The following is an 8,809-nucleotide window of genomic DNA, read 5'->3' on the forward strand; positions in this document are numbered from 1 at the left end:
TGGAGATATAACATCAAATATATCTCAATGTCTTTGCTGCTTGCAGAAAAATCTTAATACCAAATATAAAAGAGATATAACTTATTAGATGTTTACGTCTAATAAATTTAATTTTTTTCATGAATTATGTATTTAAAAATTGGCTCAGAGTGGTTTAGAAATACTTAGAAAGGCACAAACAACTAAAACTAGATCAAGAATAAACAGAAAATCTGAATAGGTTTATCACAGCAAGGCGATTGAATCAATAACTTAAAAATTTTATGTAAAAACATCTAAACTCAGATGGCTTGATGGGTGAATTTTACCAAACATTTTAAGAAAAATTAACAACAGTTCTCTATGTTTGCTTCCAAAAATTAAAGAGTAAGGAACACTTTCCACTTATTCTATGAGGTCACCATTACCCTATTAAAAGACCAGAGAAAGGCATCGTAAGGGGGTGAAAAGAAAAAAACAAAAGACAAAACCACATACCAATATCTGTTATTAATACAAATACAAAAACATTCAGTAGAATGCTAGCAAATAGACTTCAGAAATGTATAAAAATGTTTTATATCATAATCAAGTGGGATTTATCTAGGCATGCAAAATTATTTTAATATTAAACAATTAATGAATATAATATAACATCAGTAAATGAAGAATGAAAGTTTTTGTTTTGTTTTTAGTTTTTTTACTTGTGTGTTTATTTTTTGAAACAGTGTGTCATTCTGTTGTCCAGTTATAGCTCACTGTAACCTCAGCCTCCTGGGATAAGGTGATCCTCCTACCTCAGCCTCCCAGCTGGGACTATAGACACATAACACCAAGTTTTGCTAATTTTTTAATTTTGTAGAGACCAAAGGGCTAAGCCACCACGCCCATCCTTAAGCATTTTTTTTTTTTTCTTTTCTGCTTTGTTTGTTATTTTTGACTCAAGGCTCACATCTGGGCCTTGTAACTTCTGGAGAACCTGCTCCTCCAGGCCTGGTCCATTCCTAAAGAGGGCAAACAAGTGGAAGAGCATCCTTCACACGTAAGCCAGCCAGCCAGAGCCCACACGCCAAGCGTCTCCTCTGCTGGGCTCTCATACACAGAGACACTCTCCCCAGGGTCAAATATCCAACACTTAGATGGCTAGGAGAGCCTCTAAGTTCACACTAGCCGAGTCTAAGCCTAACCTGCCCGGCCCATTCTTGCCCTGGGGAACCACAATCAGGGCCCTGGCTCACTTTCCCCCTACCTCCTGTCCTCCACATACTCTCTGGGTGTCTCCTCATGGCCTGGCCCTGCTGTTTCCAGGGAACTCTGAGTAACCCTCAGTCATGATGGTTGTTTCCTTGTTTGTATGTCTTACTGTAATGGATTTTTAAAAATCCTGAGTTCCCTTAAAACACAGAAAAAAGCCATTTGATTGTCTCAATAGACACAGAACAAGCACTAGAAAAAATCCAACATACTCAACAAACTAGGGGTAGACTAGAACTTTTCCAAATGTATAAAGAACACATATGAAAACCCACAGCTAATATCACACCTGTTGTCCCTTAAGATGGTGATACTGGAATTTTGCTCTTCAGTAGGTCCTTAGTTTTGGGGTTCAAGGAATGAACCCATAGAACACAGGTCAGTGGCAAGACAGGATTTTTATTAGAAATTAGAAAGGAATACAGAAGAAGTGAAAGGCACCAGAGCTTCTGGCGGCAAAAAGAACTAACTGGGGAATGTAGGTGTGGCATCTTATCTAGGAGTTTTACGTCTGGACTTGGCAAATAGAAACACGTTTTCATCGTTAATGAGTGTTAGGGACAAACGAATCCAGCCCCTCGAGCTCAGGGCAAAAGGTCAGGGTGTTCCCTTCATGAAGTTGCCCAAGCCAAGGAAAACTGGGGTCCCCTGTCCAACCTTGAATGGGGTAGAATCCTGCGTCAATGGGAAACAAGACAAGAAGGTCACCTTGCTACTTCTATTAAACATTGTCCAGGGAGTTCTCACAAGACGGACAGTCAACAGAAAGAAGTAATAGGCAACTGGATTGGAAAGGGAGAAGTAAAGTATCTTTATTCTAAGGAATCTACTAAAAAACTATGGTTAACAATATATATATTTTTTGAGACAGAGTCTCACTATGTCACCCTCGGTAGAGTGCCTTAGTGTCACAGCTCACAGCAACCTCAGACTCTTGGGCTCAAGCTATTCTCTTGCCTCCGCCTCCCAAGTAGCTGGGACTACAGGTGCCTGCCACAACATGCGGCTATTTTTTGTTGTAGTTGTCATTGTTCTTTGGCAGGCCCAGTCTGGGTTCAAACCCGCCAGCTTTGGTGTATGTGGCTAGCGTCCTAGGCACTGAACTACAGTTGCTGAGTCACGATTAACAATATTTCAACAGGTGAAGATTTTTACATGGTACCATGTTTTCTATTGCTCTTATAACAGATTATGGCAAACTTTGTGGAAGAGGATAAAATAAATGTATTATTTTCTGGTTTTGTGTGTCAGCAATGTGCATGGGTCTTTAGTCAGCAGGGCTGCACTCCTTTCTGGAGGCTCAGAGATCATTTGTTTCCTTGATTTCCCCAACTTCTATAGGCCACCTGTGGTGATCCTGGGCTCATGGCTGTCCTGCCTCACACCCACCTCTCTGTGTCCCTCTCACCTCTCCTCCCCTCCTGCTGGGAACTTGCTGGGAAATGGGGAATGACTGCTAATGGGCATGTGGTTTCTTTTTGGTGTGATAAAACTGACCTCAAATTGGTTATGGCGATGATTGTACAACTCTGTGAATACAATAAAATCCTTTGAATTGTGTACTTCAAGTGAACAGCATCTTCAAATAAATAGAAATGAATATCAAATTATATTGTATGTCATTTTCACAAAACCCAAAATTTTATTATTTACAGTTTTATTTTTCTTCATACATATTCTAAGCTCATAATATAAATTATAGGAAAGCTGACAAGATGACATAAAACCATAGGAATTATGATATATGACAGAAATAATTGAGAAAAGATACCATCAAGAAACAGTTGAAGATGGGGGTATAACTTTTATTCTCTATTAAGGTAACTTTTATGTGAAGCCAAAATGAGAAGAGCTTATGTAAATTGCATAGGTACAATTTTTCAAAATGTAGTGTAAATCTGTTTATTTTGATTATTTTAAGCATAATTTAACACCTACCTAAATGAAAAATTATTTGAGTAATTTCCTGTGTTAGTATGCTTAAGCACATGTGCAGAATATGGCAAAAAAAATCCACAACATTTCAATACATTATGAAAAAGTAAGAGATAATCCCAAGTTGATGAAATACTTTAATTGTCATTTTAAAATTTGGCAATAAACCTGCTAAGGTCTAGGGCAGCACTCTGGTGACTGGAGAGAGCATAAATGTTATTATAATTTTTAAGTGAGTTATGAGTAACAGGACAAATGATATGACTTTCCAAATGCCTTGGTATAAAGATTCTCACAGAGACACTAAGGGAAATTAACAGGGACGTAACTTTAAAGCATGGTAAAATAAACATTTCTTTATGGAACAGATAATCACCTTGTAAAATTCATAGCCATAGAAAGATAGCTAAACAAATATTGAGTCTTGGTAATTTTATGAATAATAATAAAGGTTTATGTTAACTAAGACATTGATAAAAATACTGGCGAACAGATTGTAATAAGGGAACTGTGTTAAAAGATGAACAGAAGCCAATAGAAACATGAGATTTTGTCCTGAAAGATACCGAGAGGCAGAAGTTGAGATTAAGCACAGACAAGGCCAGTCACCTGCTTGTTCATTCACCTGTGCCCTGCATGAGAGGATCCAAGTAGAAACGCTTATTTTCTTTGTGCCATTCCTCATTATTTAAGGGTGACCCTTTACCTGGAAATCACAAGGAAAGGACGAAAGGATGTGGCTTAACTGATTAACTGTCCCTTGGCAGATAAAAAGGCTCTTTATTGTGAGGAGAAGAACATTTACCCAAACCCCCTTCTGGGAGGGACATTTGAATGAAAGTGTGACCAGGTGCAATGGTACATGCGTGTTATCCCAGCTACTCAGGATGCTGAGGCAGGAGGATTCCTTCAGCCTAGGATTTTGAGAAATAGCAAGACCTCATCTCTAAAAATAGAAAATAAAAAAATTAAAGGAACAAGATGAAGACAAGGTTTTGCTGAAAACTTAACTTGGGAGGTCTGCACTAGCCTAGTATTAATGCATTTTAAATTTCCTTTTTCCAAATTTTCCATTAAATATTCACAAAATGATAATAATTACTTTAAAGATAGTCCCTAAAAGAGTACCAAAATGTGCACATAATATGTTAGCCCAAACCCCAGCTGGAATACTCACCGATTTTCACATGGATGGTAATGGCATACTAACATCAGTAAGCCTACTAACTATACACATTTTCCTCAGAAACAGAATTTTGATGCTCTCCAAATCCTGAGAAGTAGCTTTTATTTAATAGTTGCTCTGTGTCATTACTTTTACATCTATTTTTTTTATTATTGGGGAATAATTGAGTGTACAAAGAACCAGGTTACACAGCTTGCATTTGTTAGGTAAAATTCCTCTTATAATTGTGTTCCACCCCCAAAGGTGTGTCACTGTGACCCCTTTTCCCCCTCACTTCTTTCCTCTCTCAGCTCACCCATTCCCCCACCCCATATCATGTGCTAACATCAATTGTCCTCATATCAGAATCGAGTACATTGGATTCTTGCTTCTCCATTCTTGTGATGCTTTACTAAGAAGAATGTGTTTCAACTCCATTCAGGCTAATACAAAAGATGTAAAGTCACCATTTTTTTAAGTGCCTGAATAGTAGTCCATTGTATACATATACCAGAGCTTGTTAATCCATTCCTGGATTGGTGGGCATTCAGGTTGTTTCCACAATTTGAAAATTGTAAATTGAGCTGCAATAAACAGTCTAGTGCAAATGTCCTTATAATAAAATCATTTTTTTTTCTACTGAGTAGATGCCTAGTAATGGGATTGCAAGATAAAATGGGAGGTCTAGTTTGAGTTCTTTGAGGATTCTCCATACTTTCTTCCAAAAAGGTTGTATTATCGCTTCCTGGCCTTTTGGCTAAGATCAAGTGTAGCAAAAAGGTTGTATTAGTTTGTAGTCCCACCAGCACCAGCAGTGTAAAAGTGTTCCCTTCTCTCCACATCCATGCCAGCATCTGTAGTTTTGAGACTTCGTGATGGGGGCTAGTCTCATTGGGGTTGAGTGATATCTCAGGGTGGTTTTGATTTGCATTTCTCTGATAGAGATGATGAGAATTTTTTCATGTGTTTGTTAGCCATTCATCTGTCTTCTTTAGAGAAGGTTCTATTCATCTCGCTTGCCCATTGATATAAGGGATTGTTGGCTTATTTTTACATGTATTAACATACACAATTCTATGAGGTAGATATGCCTTTTACAAATTAGGAAGCAAGATGACCTCCCAGGGACCATAGTCACTACAGAAGGAAAAGAGGACTGGAGGCTGGCATCCAGCTTCCCTGCATTCTGGGGGCTTCCCAGGAAGCCCACTTTATTCTGACCTCAAGGGAAACACAGGAGGGAGCAACACAGCTAGATTACCTGGGTCAAGTGGAAGCAAAGCCAGGAGGTACAATCCACAGCCACCAGCACACATATATTGGTAACTGTGTACTTGGCAGGGGTGGTGCCCAGTCAAGGGTTTAAGTGTCTAACCTATAGCTAATAGCATGGTCCACCCACAACGTTGACCTGGTCCCTTCCAGAAGTGAAGAGAAGTTCTATGTGTCTTGAAATCTTAGATGGGCAACATCCAGAATAAACCTCTGACATATCCTGGTGCTCCACTCAAGGAGAGATACCGCAGCAAATTTTAGAAAAGAGCACAGACTAGATTTGCCATAGTCAGAAGTTCAAACATTGCTCCTATCAGCTTCAAAGCCCACATAAAGTTCCCACCTAGGCAGAGAGGCAAACCTCAACCATGCATTTCTACTGAGCACAGCAGCTGGTCCCACACATCCTAGTTAGCAACTCCACCGAGCCTCAGGGTACCTCCTAGAAACCTGTCCAACAGCTGAACTCAAAAAGAGAAAACATCCTGTGCTGAGCCTGATCAGAGGTGTGTCAGGGCCTATCTAGCAACTCAGCCTGATTGCAGAGCTCACAGTGATCTCGATCAATAGCAGAGCCCAACCAGTCCCACCCCACCTACCCCAGAAACTGAGAACAAAGATAGCAGCCAAGGCATCTAGAAAATCTAAAAGCAAGCTTGGCCAACCCAGAATCACTAGACTATCCTGCACATTCAGAATCTCTAGACTAGACTAAAGAGTGAAGGTCTCTCCCTGCCAAAGAATATTTGTAAAATCCAGAAAATGTGTACGCCTTCTTATATGTGCAGTCACTAATGTAACAATGCAAGGGCTACAAACTACATAAAATCATGACACCTCCAAAAGAAACAGATCCAGAAATGAGCCCCAGGGAAAGGAAAATCTAGGAAATGAAAGACAAAGAATTCAGAATGCCCATAAAGAATTTCAGCAAATTGTAAAAATATATGGATTTAAAAATTATGAAATTTGGAAAACATAATAAAACAAGAAGTTTGACAATGAAATCAAAATAACAAAAAACAGAAATCCTAGAGATGAAGAAGATGGTGACTGCACACTAGCAGGAAACGTCAACAACAGCTTGACCAAGCTCAGGACAAAGCTGGTGAGCTTGAAGGCAGAGCATTTGAAATTATCCTACTGGAGGAACAAAAAGAAGAAAGAAAGGAATGAAAAAGAATAAAGAAAGACTATGGGAATTATGAAACACCATAAAGAAACCTAATATACACATAATAGGAATTCAAGAAGGAGAAGAAAACAAAGATTCAGAAAGCATATTTGAAGTAACGTCTGAAAATTTTCCTCTCTGGAGTAAGATGTTTCAGGAAGCATAGATGTTTCTAATAAAATTCAATTCAGAGAGGAGTTAACCAAGGCACATAATAATAAAACTATCAGAAATCAAAGATGGAGAAAAAATTCTGAGAGCAGCAGGGATAAAAAGAAAAAAAAAAAAAAACATGTTACATAAAAGGATCCCAGTATGACTATGAATAGATTTCTCAGAAGAAGCCCTGCAGGCCAAGGGAGAATGAAATATACATCATGTGCCAAAGGGGGGAAAAAAACTGCCAACTAAGAATATTTTACCCAGCAAATCTGTCTTTCCCATAAGAAGGAGAAATAAAAGCTTTCCTAGATGATCATAAGCAGAGACTTCATCACCACTAGGAATACCTTAAAGGGATTGCTGAGAGACATTCTTTAAGTTAAGACAAAATTCTGCTAATCAATGACATAAAAATTAAAGAACTTACAAAACTCAGTGATACAAGTTATAGAGAGCTACGTTCATAACACTTTAGAATTCTAAGAGTGGTGTGTAAAGCAATTTTATTTCTAGTGTGAGTATCAAAAGGCAGAATTGTTAATAACTACAGGTAAAAAAAATTGTCAAAAGATACATATTACAAAATTATGTAAGACAGAAAGAACATAAAATTTGAGAGAGCGAATAAAAGTGTATAGTTGTGTACAAAGTTAAGTTGTTATCAGCTTGAAATAGACTGTTACAAGATGGTCTATGTAAGCTTCATGATAATCACACACACACAAAAAATCTGTAGTAGATGCACAAAACAAAAACAGAAAAGATTTGAAAGCATTACCACTAGGGAAAAACGTCAGACCACAAAGAGAGATACCAAGAGAGCCAGAAAGGCAACGTATCTAGAACGCTATTAGAAAACAATAAAAATGGCAGTAATAAGTCCTTACCTATCAAGAATTACCTTTTATGTAAATGCAATTAATTTTCTAGTTAAACAACATTGAGTGACTGAACTAATAAAGACTTAGACATGGGCGGCGTCTGTGGCTCAAAGGAGTAGGGTGCCAGCCCCATATGTCGGAGGTGTCAGGTTCAAACGCAGCCCTGGCCAAAAACTGAAAACAACAACAACAACACTTAGACAGGACTGTATGCAGCCTACAGGAGACTAGCTTTAGCTCTAAGAGTGCACACAGGCAGAAATGAAGGGCTGAAAAAAGGTATTCGATGTAAATGGAAACCAAAGACAGCAACTGGATCTGTATTTACAACAACAAAAAAAAAAAAAAAAAAAGAAAAGAAAGAAAAAGAAACAAAGAGAGAGACTTTAAGTAAAATATTGTCACTAGAGACAAAGAAAGGTTTTATATAATAATGAAAGAATCAATTATGTCAAGAAAACATAACAATTGTAAGCGTATTAGCACCCAATACAGGAGTACCTAAATATATAAAGTAAATATTAACTTATTTTTATTTAAAAAAATGTTTTTATTTTTTTTAATTCAGTCTGCATAGAGATCATCAAAAATTGTCGGTGCCAAGAAAAAAAATTGTCAGTGCCAACTATATTGCAAATCCTCATGACAGAGTATTAGGAAAAGTTTTTAATTAACAGTAATTGTGCCTTGGATAACCCTCATTGGCTATGATACTGCCATTGCACAAAGTTATATAGGGTAAATACTAAAGGATCTGAAGGGAGAGGTAGACAGCAAAAAATAATTTCAGCGACTTCATTGTCCTCCTTTCAATAATAGACAGATCCTCGAGACAGAAAATCAATAAGGAGACATGGGGCTTGGATAGCACTGTAGGCCGATGGACCTCACAAAACTTTGCATCCAACAGTGACAGGATGCATGAGTCTCTCACGTGCACTTGGAACATTCCCCAGGACAGAGCATATGTTAGGCCACAGGACC

General features: G+C 38.0%; 1 pseudogene; it reads right to left on the bottom strand.

Moving 5' to 3' along the window:
- Window positions 1-8,393: 8,393 nt before the first annotated feature.
- Window positions 8,394-8,556, bottom strand: LOC128560447 (uncharacterized; annotated as a pseudogene).
- Window positions 8,557-8,809: the final 253 nt, after the last annotated feature.

This window comes from Nycticebus coucang, chromosome 11 (assembly GCF_027406575.1).
Source record: "Nycticebus coucang isolate mNycCou1 chromosome 11, mNycCou1.pri, whole genome shotgun sequence".
NCBI classification, from domain to species: Eukaryota; Metazoa; Chordata; class Mammalia; order Primates; family Lorisidae; genus Nycticebus; species Nycticebus coucang.